This window comes from Pleuronectes platessa, chromosome 22 (assembly GCF_947347685.1).
Source record: "Pleuronectes platessa chromosome 22, fPlePla1.1, whole genome shotgun sequence".
NCBI classification, from domain to species: domain Eukaryota; kingdom Metazoa; phylum Chordata; class Actinopteri; order Pleuronectiformes; family Pleuronectidae; genus Pleuronectes; species Pleuronectes platessa.
In genome coordinates, this window is record NC_070647.1 from 10,853,319 (window position 1) to 10,868,431 (window position 15,113).

The window sequence follows — 15,113 nt, forward strand, 5'->3', positions numbered from 1 at the left end:
ACAAACAAGATCCTGGCGTAGGTGCTGGGGGAGTCGAGGTGCTGGAGGATGAAGTGGAGTCCCATGTTGACTGCATCGTCTACGGACCTGTTGGCTCTGTAGGCAAACTGCAGCGGGTCGAGGAGGTGGTTGGTTATAGTTTTGAGGTGGGTCAGCACGAGTCGCTCGAAGGTCTTCATTACTACAGAGGTCAGGGCGACTGGTCTGTAGTCATTAAGGCCTGTGATCCTCTGCTTCTTGGGAACGGGGATGATGGTGGATGTTTTCAGGCAGGCGGGTACAACACATTCAGCCAGTGAGGTGTTGAAAATGTCCGTGAACAATGGAGAAAGCTGATCCGCACAGTGCCTCAGTGTAGAGGGGGAGACAGCGTCTGGTCCAGCTGCCTTGCGGGGGTTCAGTTTCTTCAGGAGCTTATTTACATCTCTCTCCTGAATTGAGAGAGGTGTGAAGGGGGGGATGGAGGTGATGGGGCAGTCTGGGGCCATTTTGTGGGGGGGGCTAGTGTCTTTGTCCAGGCTGGGGAGAAGAGGTGTGATAGATGCGGGGGGGGTTTGAGAGGGTCTATCGAATCTACAATAAAAGTCATTCAGATCGTTGGCAAGTCTCAAGTCTTCCACAGAGTGGGGGGATTTGGTCTTGCAGCCGGTGATCACCCGAAGGCCTTTCCAGACTGACGAGGAGTCGTTGGCTGCAAACTGTTGTTCCAGCTTCTTTGAATACAGTCGTTTGGCCTCCTTAATCTCCTTGCCAAACGAGTATTTAATTAGTCTGAACCTATCCATGTCCCCACTCTTGAAGGCCACCTCTTTCTCCAAACGAAGCTGTTTGAGTTTTGCTGTGAACCAGGGCTTGTCGTTGTTATAACACACCCTGGTGCGTGTTGGAATACATCGGTCTTCACAGAAGCTGATGTAGGACGTCACAGCATCTGTATATTCGTCCAGGACAACATTCAGACAACACGAAAACTACTAGCGCACAATGCTGTTGTTTGGATAGTGCTCCATTCTTTTTCTACTCTTAGCCTCGAGTTCACACAGAAGTGGACTGTAAATGTCACGTTGAGCCAGTGGAGTGAAGTGATTTCACTTTCAATCTAGTGGGAATTCAGAGGGGAAAGTAATTAGTCACTGTGAGTCAGGCACGAAAATCTCACTCACAATCCTGCACATTTGGGAATGTATAGAAGACCGTCCTCTACATAATGCATCATGCAATATAATGCAATATGGCACTGATTTGCTTTTCGTGATGGATCTTCTATTCCAGTGAGTTTGATGTGGAGATTCTGCTCCAAAGTTACTTGGAGGAGATTGAAGTCTGGAGCGCTTCAAGGCCTTTTGGGGCCCAACATCAAGCCAAACCAAACCCAAGAAAGAAATGATACTAGCCACATTACAGAGCTTTTGGCAGAAAGTTAGTTGTATTGGGCCTTGTAATGGGTTTACAATCATGGTGAAGTTGCAATTTTCTATCCAAACTAAACCAAACCTGGGGTAAATTTAGCCGAGCCACAACCCAAAGACGATGGGAAATATGTTACGTGTCCGAACCCGACCTGAACCCAATGTTTTCAACGATAACAGGCACATGTAGCATAAAAATAGCAATAAAATGAATCAGCCAATATAACTCAATCAGATCCAGACCCGAATATTTTTTTTGCAAATTTATGGCAAAATTTAATTCAGAATAAATAAACATTCCTATCCAGTAATTCAGTAATCCATTTTAATCACAGCTTTAAGCAAATGTTTTTGTTTAACTGCCAACGAGTTGGATTAGGATATACATTTCAGAAGACAGTGTTGGATATTCAGGCGACATACTGTACTTTGAAAAGATGGTTTCCCTGAAGTTCGAAACCATTTCTTTGTTTTGTAAAACAATTACAAATAAACTTTTGGGTTTATTGTAGGAAGGGTTAGTCTGAATGTAATATTTAATGTAAAAAGATCTGGATCACATCGACTTTCTTGGAGATGCACTGAATGTTGCTTCCAATAGAGGCTCTGGCTTGGGGGCATCCCTGGTGTGGTCTGGTTGGCTCAGTAGCTAATCAGCCCGTGTAGCAAGGTCATACTTGATGTGAAATTACTGCCTTTCATCACATGTGTCTGAGGGAGACTCACCTTGGGCTAACCTCATTAACTTTGATCAGAATCCCGACTCGAAGTATCGCGATTTAATCTGATCTGATCCACATCGGCGCGCCATTTCCCCCCTGAGGCAGGCTTGTAGACGGAGAGCACAATGAAAACTCTGATATGTTCTAAAAATAGCAAACACCGCCATGTCATCTCCTGCTCATTCCCAGTTCTGATCTCCGTTCACAGCGTCCCACAACTCACACAGTTGTGAGGTGCTCCGTTGCTGCGGTGTGAGACGAGTAGAGGAGTAAAGAAATAAGAAGAAGTGTCTTCTTTTGTGTGGTAGCGCTGCAATCTGGCTTCACATTTCAAGCTGAGGCTTTGTTGAACCATTAAGGGAAAAAGTGAGATCCTCTTCCCGGTAATCTCACTGGGTTTACAGCGACACATGCTTAACATGCTGTCGTGAGTGTGCTATCAGTCGTGCGGCGCCTGTGCAGCCTTTGTACTGTATTTGCTCGTCGCTGCCTCATCGCAGCTTAAAGCCTGAGAGCCATGTTTTCTGAGGAGTCTCAAATGTAATGAGATCACATGGAGAAATCCCTCTCCTGGCATCGTTTATATCAGGAGGCCTGAATCCTCTGAGTGTTCAGAGGGAGATATGCAGTCAATATTAGACGTCTCCCAGGCATTCCTATAGCTCCGTATACCCTGCACTGTTTGCGCTCCCTTGTCAACAGCCTCCTTTTGTTCCTCGCACTCATTTCCACTTTTCTCTTTCTCTCATTGCGGTCGTCCTCGTCTTTGTCTTTCCCTCGCTTTTCCCTTTGTGCTGCTGCTTCAGATCGGGCGATCTCACAGGCATTTTGCAGCGTGTTTCTGACATGTGTATGTCACAGGCAGCCAAGCGCTCTGGACGTTATTCTGCTGCTCGACTCCCTCCATCCAGTGACAGCCGCTCAGATCTTGGTCGCTCCAGTTTCTTTGGCAACCTAGGGAAACCTCAGGTTGTTGTAATAAAGATCGAGGCTTGGATCGAACAACTCCCATGATCCCACGCTGCTTCATGACTTCAACTAGGTTTTTTGTTATAGTTTTGATTGAGATACCCCTGGTAGCCAAAGTTGCATATTATATGTCCCCTATCGAAGCCACGTTTAAATTAAGAGATCCAAATTTTTATTTGGATCTTCACCACATTGTGCACCCTCATGAATATCAGTCCCCTAAATATGCCTGATTGTTTTTTATCAAGATCCATGAATTGTGGGAAATCTGAATATGTTAAAGGAAAGGTTGCAATGTTAAAAAGGGTAAAAAACGTTTTTAAATCCACCCCCAAAATTTAGCGGGTCAAATCTGTTCAGTATTTATTGCGTAGTACAAAGAAATAAACAAACAGAAAGAGGTAAAAACATAACCTCCTTGGCGGTCGTAATAGAGCCAGTGCCACTATAGGCTCCAAACAGTGTGTGTATTGCATATTTGTGTTAAATGAGGTTTCCTAGTCCACTCCCCCCCGCCACCAGTGTAACCTTTGGAGTCATCCCCCTGCACAGCCTGCACAAATCCTGCATTAACATAGAAATCAAACTCCATGGTGGGCTTCTCTCTCTCTCTCTCTCACAGTGACTGACTTAATGGAGCCGAGCATCATATACAGTATATATATATATATATATATATAAATATAAAAGTATTTCATCTGCACTGTCTCTCTCAGTCATCAGCTATTTCTGCAAACAGTCTGTTCTTCATCTTGTTCCTCCAGACCTCCAACTCTACTGCTGGTTGCTGTCATTCTCAAGTTTCCTCTCTCTTTCATATCCGAGTTGAAGCTGTAAAATGAGGAGCTCTCACTCACACCTTGATTTTTACAACACCCTCCTTTCCCCTTCAGCTGTAGAGGATCAGAAGCGGAGGAATGCTGTTTCCTACTGTTGCTTAATCTGGATTCCTCTCGCTCGGCCCGTCCCTGCGTGCACGAGTGACACTCCCGATGACTCCATTGTGCAGTGGAGACTGGGAACAAGGGGGTCGGGGGAATCGTCCCTTTAACCTCTGGAGGGGAAGAAAAAACAACTTTCGGGAGGCAGTAAATCTCTTTGATTAAACCCAGCTCTGTCTGACTGCTCTTTTTTGTGTGGGACGACCCTGTGTGTGTGTGTGTGTGGTGTCTGTCCTCTGAAGGATGCTCAAACCTTGGAATAGCCACGGCAACCAACCCCCCCTCTCAATCTCTGTCTCCAACACACACACAGTCAGACACGTATGCAAACATTAGAAGGGAATGTATGGGTTTAGACCGCTCAGCTGGAGAGGCTGCAATAAACTTGTGGCCTTTTACAGTCGAGAAAAAAAAAGTTTCTGCGGTTAAGAAGTGTGAAAACTAGTAAGTGTATTAAACCTGAGTGAGGGCTATGAGCTTTTTTGAAATTTCTGTGAAGCCAGGGATGTTTAGAACAACTCAAGGACTAATTTCAGGGACATTCAACTCGAATGGCCCTCAGAGCCTTTCAGAGGAGTTCTTAGAGATTGTCTCATTGTGTGCAGAACCTTGTCTCCACTTTTCGATCTATCATTCAGTCTAGTGGGATTTTAATTTCCACACGCCAAGGGATTTGTAATGGCAGGGGAAGGTTGTATCTATACAACACAATGACACGGTGCAATAAACCCAACCTGGCGACCATCTTAATTAGGTCATTTGTCATTTGGTGTGACTAGAGGAACATGTAGACAGATGAACATGAGCACACACACACACACACGGGCATTGTGATAAATAACCCTAAGGCCTGCACAGAAACCTTGACACACAGATGGTTTGTCTGATTCTGGATGAACAACCTTCAGGCTCGCAGACAGGTCCAGGTGGTGCCGTCTCCATCAGGGAAAGCCTGGACGTCGTGGTCGTGCGTTGCTACTCCGTCCAACACATTTACATTTTTGGATGCAGAGCCCGGTTGTGTGCTTCCCCTTTTGTCGAAGTGCTGCTGATCACTCAGAGAAACCTTTTTTGCCCGAGTGTTGCTTTGTGTGTTCTGCTGTTTGCACGGCCCCAGCTCCAGGGCAACTGGTGTGTGGAAATCAAACGTGGTCTCAGGAGGGAGAAGCCCAGACCTCATTCATGGCAAACCGGGCTCGGAGCGAAACAAGCAAACATCCTGGAGACATGTGTTCTCTGTTACAAGGACAGAATGGGCAGAGAAATGAGGGAAGGTTCAAGATGACAACTCACACCCGCTAATAAGTGAGCAGACGTTCAGGGCTCCAGCTGGAACACATGATTGTTTAAATGCAGCTTCTCTTAATGATGGCAGTAAAACCATCAAAGCTACAGGAGACAGCAGAATGTGTTGTTCTACAATACACTGACTGTAATAAAAGAAAAGAATGGATGTTTTCAAAATTGACTTTCATTTGAATAGACTTTAACATTAGTTTTCTTCGTGATAATCTTCAAATTGTCCTTGTCTGCCCAAGGAGGTTATGTTGTCGCCCTTGTTTGTTGGTTTATTTGTTTGTAAGCAATATTGATTTATGTATTAAAAACTCCTGGACTGATTACCATGAAACTTGCTGCAAAGATAGGATATGGCATGAGTAATTTTCCACTCGAATGTTGCAAGAAAGGGTGTTTTTTGGCATTTTCACTGATTTTCCATGGGAATACTTCATTCATCTTAATGAAACAACACTTTGAGTAAGGGTGAGACAGAGGAAGAAAGAAAGAAGCCATTCATTCTTGGTGTGAACCTGGTCAACCATGAACATTGAACATGAACGTCAATCAACTTGAAATTACATTTGTTTGTCCTTTCAACCGAGTTTCAAAGTCATGTCCGATTACGTGTGTATTAATCCGCAAATGCACAGCTGGCAAAGGGGTCTGTTTAAAACTTACCAGTATGTGTGTGGTAAAGCGTTGGTGGAATCAGATGAGGTTAGAGGTGGAGGCCAGTGTGTGTGTGTTCAGTGTTTTTCATGCAGCTGCTACTGTCGCTGATCACCGAGGTGCCTCAGCCTCGAGGGATCAACGCGCACACACACGTGCATCCACATTTCTATTCATGCCTGGGGTCAGTTATTCTATCGTTGTCTGCCTGCCCCTCCCTCACCCACCCACACACCCACCTACCCAATGAAACATTCAAACTTGCCATGTCCCAGTGGATGCATAAGCTCTGGCAGCTAATTGAAACAGGACAGAGATAGTAACTCACCAGGCTTTGGGAGACACAGACAGTGATCGCACAGTAGTGGACATTTAGAGGAACGTGCACCGGCCAGCAGTTAAACACTTGGCTCGCTGGTGGATTTTTAAACTTTTGCTGCTGATGATTTAAAAAAACAAAAAGCTGTGTTAGGCTGCCACTGCCTCTCCGGGAGTGAATGGCAATTGTGTAGTGTTTTTTTTCATTAGTGGAAAAGGGGCTTTACTGTTGTGTTGGGTCGTTGGCGAGACAGCACCCACGTCCATGTGGGAAGTTCAATGAAAAAGACTATCCTCTCTCTCATCTTTATTTTTTTACATCAACCAGCGAGTTCAAACGGCTCGACCTCGGCTTATTTATGGCTGCCCACACGATCGGCTGCCTTTCTCCTCTGAGCCAACTACGGGTTTAAATGACCTCGCGTATAAACAAGCCCAGCGTTTCTTTTGTCCTTTGCATTTGTTTTGCTAATGGAAGATGAATGGAGCACCTCTCTCTGGAGATTATCATAATGCATTCACGGGCACGGAGGGAAGGAAGCTCGTCTACCGGGTGGAGGGGTGGGCTCCTTTCTGTCTGTGGGCCTCATGCTGGAGGTAAAAGTAATAAAAGTGACCCGAGACATTTGGGTTATTGATTGAAGGCGTTGTGTTCAAGCAAGACACAATCATTTACCGCGTGTTCCCTGGAGATTTATTTAGATAGACCCATGAATTCATGTGTGTGACATTGGGTTGATACGCTGGATGAATTAATGTATTTTAGCTCTAAGGGCTGATTATGTCCATTTATCAATTCTGTTTTGAATATTGCATGCCGCTGCTTTTGAGAATAATTTCCATCTCATTATTTTTGCTCAACCAAGGACCAGTGCTTAATGTGGTGGTATAAGTTGGATCTTCAATGGCAGAGGGGCGCTGTCCCTGAATGTTATCAGATCGAGATGGTTACTCATCATGCAAAGTGAAAACACGTGTTATCCAAGGATGTAGACTTTCTGTCAGGGCACAATGCCCAAGTCTGATGATAAGATGAACAGCTCTTGAGATATGTGAGCCACATACACAGGGAATTCTGGAATTAGTAGATATACGTGTCATTTATCTGCATCCGAGGACACTGCTCCAAGTCTGCACGAATAAAAGCTGTGCAAGCTTCTGCCAAACGAGTTGTAATAAAAACGTCATCGCTACATAATATCACAGGAGATAAAGCAGTGGTAAAACAGCTTGGAACTATTAAATTAGGATTAGCCCTCATCTTTATCCCTTTGCGTAGTAGCGTGGTTTTCAGAGCAGCCCCATTAATGGCTCGTCCTCTTCTCTCTGATGCAGGTTTCAACAACCTGCTCAGGACCGACAGTGGCTGAAGTTAAATCCTCAGAGGTAAGTGACAGAAGCTAACGAACCTCCTCTGTCTGCTTTAATTCAACCCTTATTTCACTCTCGGTAAAACACTAGATGAGGATTTTTAACTGTTTTGTGCTGATTGCAAATGACTCTGAATAAAAGCAATGATGTCATTTTACTGCATTTGCACAAGGCACCAATCGATAACAACAACATGTGACCTTGTGCAGTGTGTATGCAGCTACTCAGTGATACACAGCACGTGCACTCTATGCACAGTCTCTGGTTGGATTCAGTTATGCTCGGATCTGTTTGTGACGAAACTACAAATATCCCTGGATCCGAAATAGCACTTGGGAAAAAAGCCATTCTGTGAATATAAGAAGCTTGTGTCAGTGTGTGAGTATGAGGGGGCGGGGCCAGCCGAGGAGAGGAGACACACAAGCTAAATATTTGAGGCACCGGTGCGGCAAAGGAACCTTTTTAGTCACACTGCACAGATTTAAATGGTCGCAGTCTGAAGCATAAGAGGAGTATTGCTATAATAATATTCGACTTTTCTCTCCAAATCCCACGAGCATATGTGGACACCATTTGGGAACCACTGCCCTAGAGGTTTCATCCATAGTAGTAGGCATAGATGTGAAGAATCACAACTGTCATGACTCTTGGATAAAGGTTTACTGTTTTTCTTAGTGGACTCATTGGTTCATGGACTTTTACCTGTGTGTCCTTGTGTTGAGGTTTGTGTTCAGTTGAGTTCTCAGTTTCCTGCTCCTCGTGTGTCTCTAGCTTAACTTCCTGTCTTTGTCCTGCTTCCCGCACCTGTGACTGTCTCCTCATGTGTTTCACCTGTGTCCAATCTACCCTGCCTCACCCCCCTCCCTTGTATATAAGTCTCTGTGCTTCTCTTTGTCAGTTAGTCGTCTTTTTCATCTTTCACCCTGGTTTGTCATGTTTCCAGTGTCTTCCTGTTCGTTGTGTTTTCTATGTTTTTATAGTTCAGCCTTGTGTGATTCATTCCATTGTTTTTTCTGCTTTTGGACTTTTTGTTGTCTTACCTTGTTCAACAATGCAGCTGTGGATAAAAAGTTAAATTCCTTGTTGCAAAACATAAGTCCAGGAGAAGAGATATTATTTGTGTGACAACATTTACAAGCTGGAACATATTTGAAAGAGCTCTTTTATGTATTTTACTTCATACTAAAAATCCTTACACCTACATTTAAAAACAACAGTTGAAAGTAACATGCCTGCTCCCAGAGAGGTCGATAAAATGACCCAGCATGTGTTTGGTCAGGACTTAGTTTGAATGTGAGTGGAAAAATAGGAGCCACATGACCTGGCATCACCTGCTGCTGAACACACACACACACACAGACACACAAACAGGGGGAGGAGTGAAACAGATTTAATACACTCAGATGATTGGTTATATTTCATATTTTGTGCACAACTAGAAATAAATGCACAAGTTTTGAAGAGATCTAAAAATACAGAGCTTTTATATCATCACACTTGTCAGAGAACCTAGAGAGGAGCGACATTATACACACACACACTCTCTGGCACTGCTGTAGACCTTTTCCATTTGAATACCGAGCGGCCACACACATAAAGACTGTAATAATGTGCACAGATTGCAGGCCAGAATCACTCAGCATGCTGCATCTGCTTGGTGGGAAGACCCATAAACCATATTTGTCTGTAGGGAGCCATGTCTTAGTAGCTAGAGCAAGCCAGCTTGTGTTGCATAACAAACCACTACAATCTTTCCAGCGCTCTTTACTATCATCGCTACCTGAATAGCGCCACGAGAGCACTTCACGTTATTACCCTGAACCATGATTTTAGCCGTGAGTCATTATCCCGACAGTTTATTGAAGTGAAAAGAGGTGCGAGTTCAGTTATCGCAGGTTGTCATGACAAATGTTTTCTCCTCCCTCAGTCCTTGCCCTCCTACCGTTCCCCCTCTCCTCCTCTCTGTGATTAATCCTGACGAACAGATGGGTGGAGGAGAGAAAAGGGGACGTGCCAGCTTTTTGCCGGTGCTGTAACACCGTCAATCAGGCCCCTCCCCCCCACTCTCACCTCCCGCCCCTCTGCCATCATGCCCGTCTCTCTCATGTCACGGTTTCAGGCCGCTCTCCCTCAGCGTTACACCCCTCCATCAATCGATCCGACCATCCCTGTCTGCTTTAATATTCATCAGTAGCATGTTAAATAGCAAGTGTACATTCAGGGTCCCAGGACAACAAACCATTACTAGCTTTGACACCACATGAGCTTCCTGTATGGAAAGTGCAACAACAGGATCTTCAGAGATGCATCAGGCCTAATTTAATGGAAAGTATATATATATGGAAACCTTAAATGTATAACAGACCTTCCTCTAGGATACACAAACAGGCTCTCTATCACACACACACACACCCACACACTGTAACTCATGTCACAGTAAAGCTCAGACTCATGTACCAAGGCCTTGTGCATGTATCTCCTCATCAATACCTGTTACCTTGAAATAGCATCCAGGAATACCAATGAGGCTCAGCTCGTTTACAAGTCCGGCTGGATTTACGGTCACCTGGTTTCACTTTATGAGGATGACACTTCAATGACTGTTAGTGCAAGGTCCATTTATCATAACATGCATCGTGTTCCATTCCAAACACTTCACCACATTTTAAGGAGTTATTTATGCTGTGTTTAGGAGATGCGTCCGTTTCAAACGTCACAGCTTCCTCGCGTCCATTGCGTTGGCATGGTTGTTAAGCAATAGATCCACTAGAGGGCAGCAAGGAGTCTAGAGCTTTGGACAACAACAAACGTGGCGAAAGCGGATTTTTGTTCACGTTCAAAAGTTGTTTCTTCTTGTCCTATGGTCGTCTCTCTTGAACTTTGGTAACATAAAAAATTAAATGCAGTGATAGGACGAAGGGTTTAGAGGGAAATGACTGGATAGCTATAAGGCTATGGAGAATGTGGGAGAGGAGCCGATATTAATAGTTGCGCAATTCAGTTTTTTTCAACATTTCAAATGATTGACCACCGGTCTCTTCTGTTTCCCTTGATTATTCTTCCACGTTTGCACAAATGCAGCCACACACAAACACATGCCCTTTTGGATTTAACCAGCATGTCCCTCTTCTCTGGCTGAGCCCACAGCTTTTGATGAGATGGCCTTAGACAGGCAAGGCATGCGTCTACACACAACCAACCCACAGACACACACATACAGAAACGTTCATGGGCACACAATCAACACCCAGTCCAGCCCCCGGCAGAAAACAAGCCGGGGCTTACGCCTGGCAAAATGTGTGCAATCGTCCAAATATCACAGCTTTTTGGTTGGTGGTCAGATGGAGCAAATTTTAGTGGCAGCCATCAGAAAAGGCTTCTGACGACGTACACATGGCTGGTTCCAGTGCTTTGTTTGAGAATTAGTAGCAGCTATAGTGTAATTGTGTTCTCTTGAAGGCTTAAGCTCAACCATAGTTAACAATTTGAGGCGCTGAATTTTATCAAATGTTCTCTACCCATATTTTAGATAATTATACATTGTCGCTATTGTTTTAAATGCATTTTTTTTTATATTTTCCACCAGACGAGCATAACAGTTAGTGTCAATAGTTCTTTAAAGGCAGCAGGTGTGACGCCTCAGCCAGAGGTACCGACCCTTCACGCTCTCTCACCTTCTGAGAGAGACTCGCTCTGTTACCCGATTGTGCCTGGAGCAACGCTGTTAAGATTCAGTTCAGAGAAAGGCTGGGATGCTCACTTTTCCCTGAACAGGAATAAAGGGAAAAAGGAGAAGAGGAAGTGACAATAAGCAATGTCTGCATCGAGGTATTAATATCAGGGATTTAAGAGTGCATGGAGAAGCATGGGAATTCACTGCAGGGGTGTTGGTTAGAAACAAATGCAGTTATAAAGACAATATTCTTCTTTTACCTGTTATGACTATTGTGTCTTTGACACAGTAAAAGCCGTTAGAAATGCACAGAATCTGATTCAAATGCAAACTTTCCCACCTTGTACACATTTGCTTTTCTATCATTGCTCAGCGCCGATGCAGTTTAGAGCTACAACCAGCCGAACTGTTGTTGCGTCTCTCACCATCGGACGTGTCACCTTGTGTAGAACACCCCTGCCGTGTCAGCATTATCCCAGGGGTAAACAACATGAAGGACAATGGCCCCCGTCGGGTGGCGGTGGAGGTGCGACTGGCCGGGGCGCATGCTGACTATCAGCTCTTCACAAAGCCTCAGAGAAAAGCACGCGCTGGGGGATTCTGCGGATGGTGCGAGAAAAAAAGGCGACCCCCCCGAAATGGGAAAGCCCCCCCCCCTCCTGTGTGTGTACGTGTGCGAGCAAAAAGTGGTTTGTTTTGATTAGGGGGCTGTGTGTGATCCGGTTTGGGGGTTATTGGACACAAAGAGGCTGCCAGTGCCGTATTTTCCCTGCAAAGAATTGGTGTTGGTGTAGAGAAAAGCTCCTCTTAGAATAACTTCCAATGTAGTGGGCAAGTTCATGATGGAGTCAGCAGTTGAATCATGAGGCGCTCCAAAAATTAAGCAGTTAGAACTCGTGACTGGAGAATTGCGGGCTCCAATCCTCACAAGGAAACTTGGGACAGGAGTGCTCACGAGCAATAGTCAAACGGTTTCTTGGTCTGGAATGTAGTGTAACATATCCCTGGAAATGACAAAAGTAACACAGGTATGCTATTACCTCATCCATAGTAGAGCTTATTGTTCTTTTTGTTGTTTTTCTACACAATGAACTCCACACCTCTCGTCTGCATTTCCAAGTGTACGACAGAAAACACCTTACACCCTGCACAGAGTCACTTTAGCTTGAGTGTATGCTTTATTCCTGTTCCTCATATAAAGTGTCCCCTTCCCTTCAAAGGTAATGAAAAGCGCAACAGTATCCCCCTATTGTCTGATGCATAGTTGTCCTTAAGTAAGTAATACTTAACTCTGTACAAAGATATGAAACTGGCATGAATAGCTCCCCATCGATCACAGCGGTTTAGGCGAGGCTATGCAACCCCTTAGTTTTCCGTCCTCATCAAAAAGTGAAGTCAAGGCTTTGCCCTAAAGATGTAGGGCCATTTTCTCACCTTACAATGGGCTTTGTTCACCTCAGACTCGCCACACAGGGAGAGGGAAAGACAAGAGGAAGAGGAGACAGAGCAGTCGGCCTATACAGTGATCAAGTGGACAGATTCATAGACATAGGCTTAGAGAAGAGGTTGGAGTTTAGCGATCAGGGTCAGGGCCCTTTCTTCCAGGTGTTTACACAGAGGAGTGGGACAGCACATAGATGGCCTGTGCTTTACATTCTGCATTCCTTCGCTCTGTGGTATTGTGTTATACACCAATTTAGAGCTGCTCATAATAGTTAATATTTCTATATAGATCCCATGACTACTTTTATGTGAAAGGGGGTCACTGAAGAAGTTTTCAGACATTAACCCTTTTGAGTCGGGTGTTTGCCTTTCACACGTGAACGATTGCCGAGGAAAACTTCCGGGCCAGACGTGTTGACAACAGGAAAATGTCCAGACATTCAGACGAGTGGTGGGGTCTGGGTAGAGCATGCATTAGAGGAGGATTTGATGTTTGCTTTCTGCACAATGTTTTGTTCACAGCATATCGACACCGGTGTCAGCCTTCATCACCAAAAGCTCACAAATGTCGTCCTTAAAAGTTGATATCGATGTCAGTGTCTCCTGTGTGTATCGCATGATAATGAGATATTTGTTTCCCACCCATCGCTACATGCCCACTCACTTCACTTAATGTATTGGACAGCAACCTGACCATATTGGTTCACGCCTACGGTTCTCATCAGCGTTGTTATTGTCATATTAGGAAGCTGTTCTGCAATGGTCTGTGTGTGTTGCATGCTCTGTGTTTTCTGGTTTTCCTTTACTACTGTGTTCACCTTTCAGCTTCTTGGGCTTTTTTTTTCCGACTATCATGTCACTGTGCAGATTCCACTCCCTTGAAAACAAACAGTGGAACAACAAATGTGTAAAGTCTGCCTCCTCAAACTGTGGCAGTGCAAGCGGTCGTTCCAGTGGTTTCACATTTGGGCTGCAATTCCTCTTTGTGTCTGTGGGAACTCTCATGGCTCAGAGCTCCTATTCTAGTGACCTGGTAACTGGAGGCGCTCAAATTGCGAGAAGCCAATTGGAGATCAGTGTGTCGCGGTGCATGTTGCTCTAAATGAGAGTAATCCAGGCCAGCAAAGAAAGTGTAGCTGCTAAATTCAATTTTAAAACTTGCACAGTAAGTCATTGTGGTATTTTTATGTATAAAGTAGTGTTCTGTGTGTGCGCCCAGATGCAAGAGAGCGTACTCTCTAGTCCAGTCGAGCTGAAATCGAGTCCTGCCCAGTCGGTTGTCTCAGAAACCTCTGTCACTGTGATTTGATGTGACTGCAGATGACAGTTTAGACCCCCCCCCCCCCCCCGTTCTCCTCCTGCCTCGTCCCTCAGCTGTCATCCCTCAGTGGGACTCAAGGCTGCGGAGTGACCAACTTAGCACGCTGCTGCAGGGTTTGCAAACCGAGAGGAAAGGAGGACTGTTAAAGAGTGTGTCGACGGACTTCTCTTCACTCTCTGTTTGTTGTTGGCTCTGGATATAGTCGCCACTTTTATTGATGTTGCTGCTCGGGAGCAGGTTAGCCGTTTCCATGGTGCTTTTCCTTGTTTACTTCGCGGGACTGAAAACCCAGAAGTAAACCTGAAGTGACCCCGATAACCACAATTTCTACTTCGTAGTACAGGCCTTAGGTTTTTTTGTTATTGTTTTGATTGAGAGGCCCCTGGAGGCTGAAGTCTGATATTGTATGTTTAAATGTAAAAAGCAGCTGTGTGTGTGAGATAACAGCAAATTCTCATTCAGAACTTCATATCTGTTAATGAGTTTCAAATAAACAACATGTGCCCAAAGACAGACAGACTTCACAGAGCTGTGGTTTCTTTTTACACTCAAACCCTGATACCGTCTCACTCACACAGTAAAATGACATAAGAATTTCAAGGTTTGATTTAGTGTAATAGCCCCTCAGCCCCTGAGTGGTCGGCTCAGTCCATTTCCACTCTGAATTACTTTAATAGGGGCCTTTATGTGTGCAGTGTGAAGTAGTGTTAAGGCTTTTATTGATTCATCCTTTAGTGAAGACTTAGTATATGATTGCTAACTCCCACTGTCTGCCATTATGGTGCATTAAAATATCATTTTTAACACTGAAAACCTCGATAGCTCTGCAGAGAGTGAGCGTGTGATCAGTGCGACAGCCAGTCTGCGCTTGGTTTGAGGGTGAATCACAAAACGACTGAGTGAAATTGATGAGGTAAGGCAGGAAGTAAGATAAAGAAGACTGGACTTACTATCTGACTCCATCAGGGCTGCAGGCCAAGTCTTTGACCTCTGGGC

General features: G+C 44.8%; 1 protein-coding gene across 5 annotated transcripts in view; it reads left to right on the plus strand.

Annotated features, from left to right (window-relative positions):
• nrcama (neuronal cell adhesion molecule a) overlaps positions 1 to 15,113 on the plus strand; it is a 52,785-nt gene that overhangs the window by 14,616 nt on the left and 23,056 nt on the right. For 2 of the 5 annotated variants that reach the window (XM_053414915.1, XM_053414911.1), the window contains exon 2: positions 7,645 to 7,695. The exons of 1 other annotated variant lie outside the window; for it this stretch is intronic. The gene's annotated coding sequence lies outside the window, so the exon portion shown is untranslated. Of the gene's footprint in view, positions 1 to 7,644; positions 7,696 to 7,905; positions 8,059 to 15,113 lie in introns of those variants that run through there. 2 more of the 5 variants (XM_053414912.1, XM_053414913.1) reach the window with 2 other exon arrangements.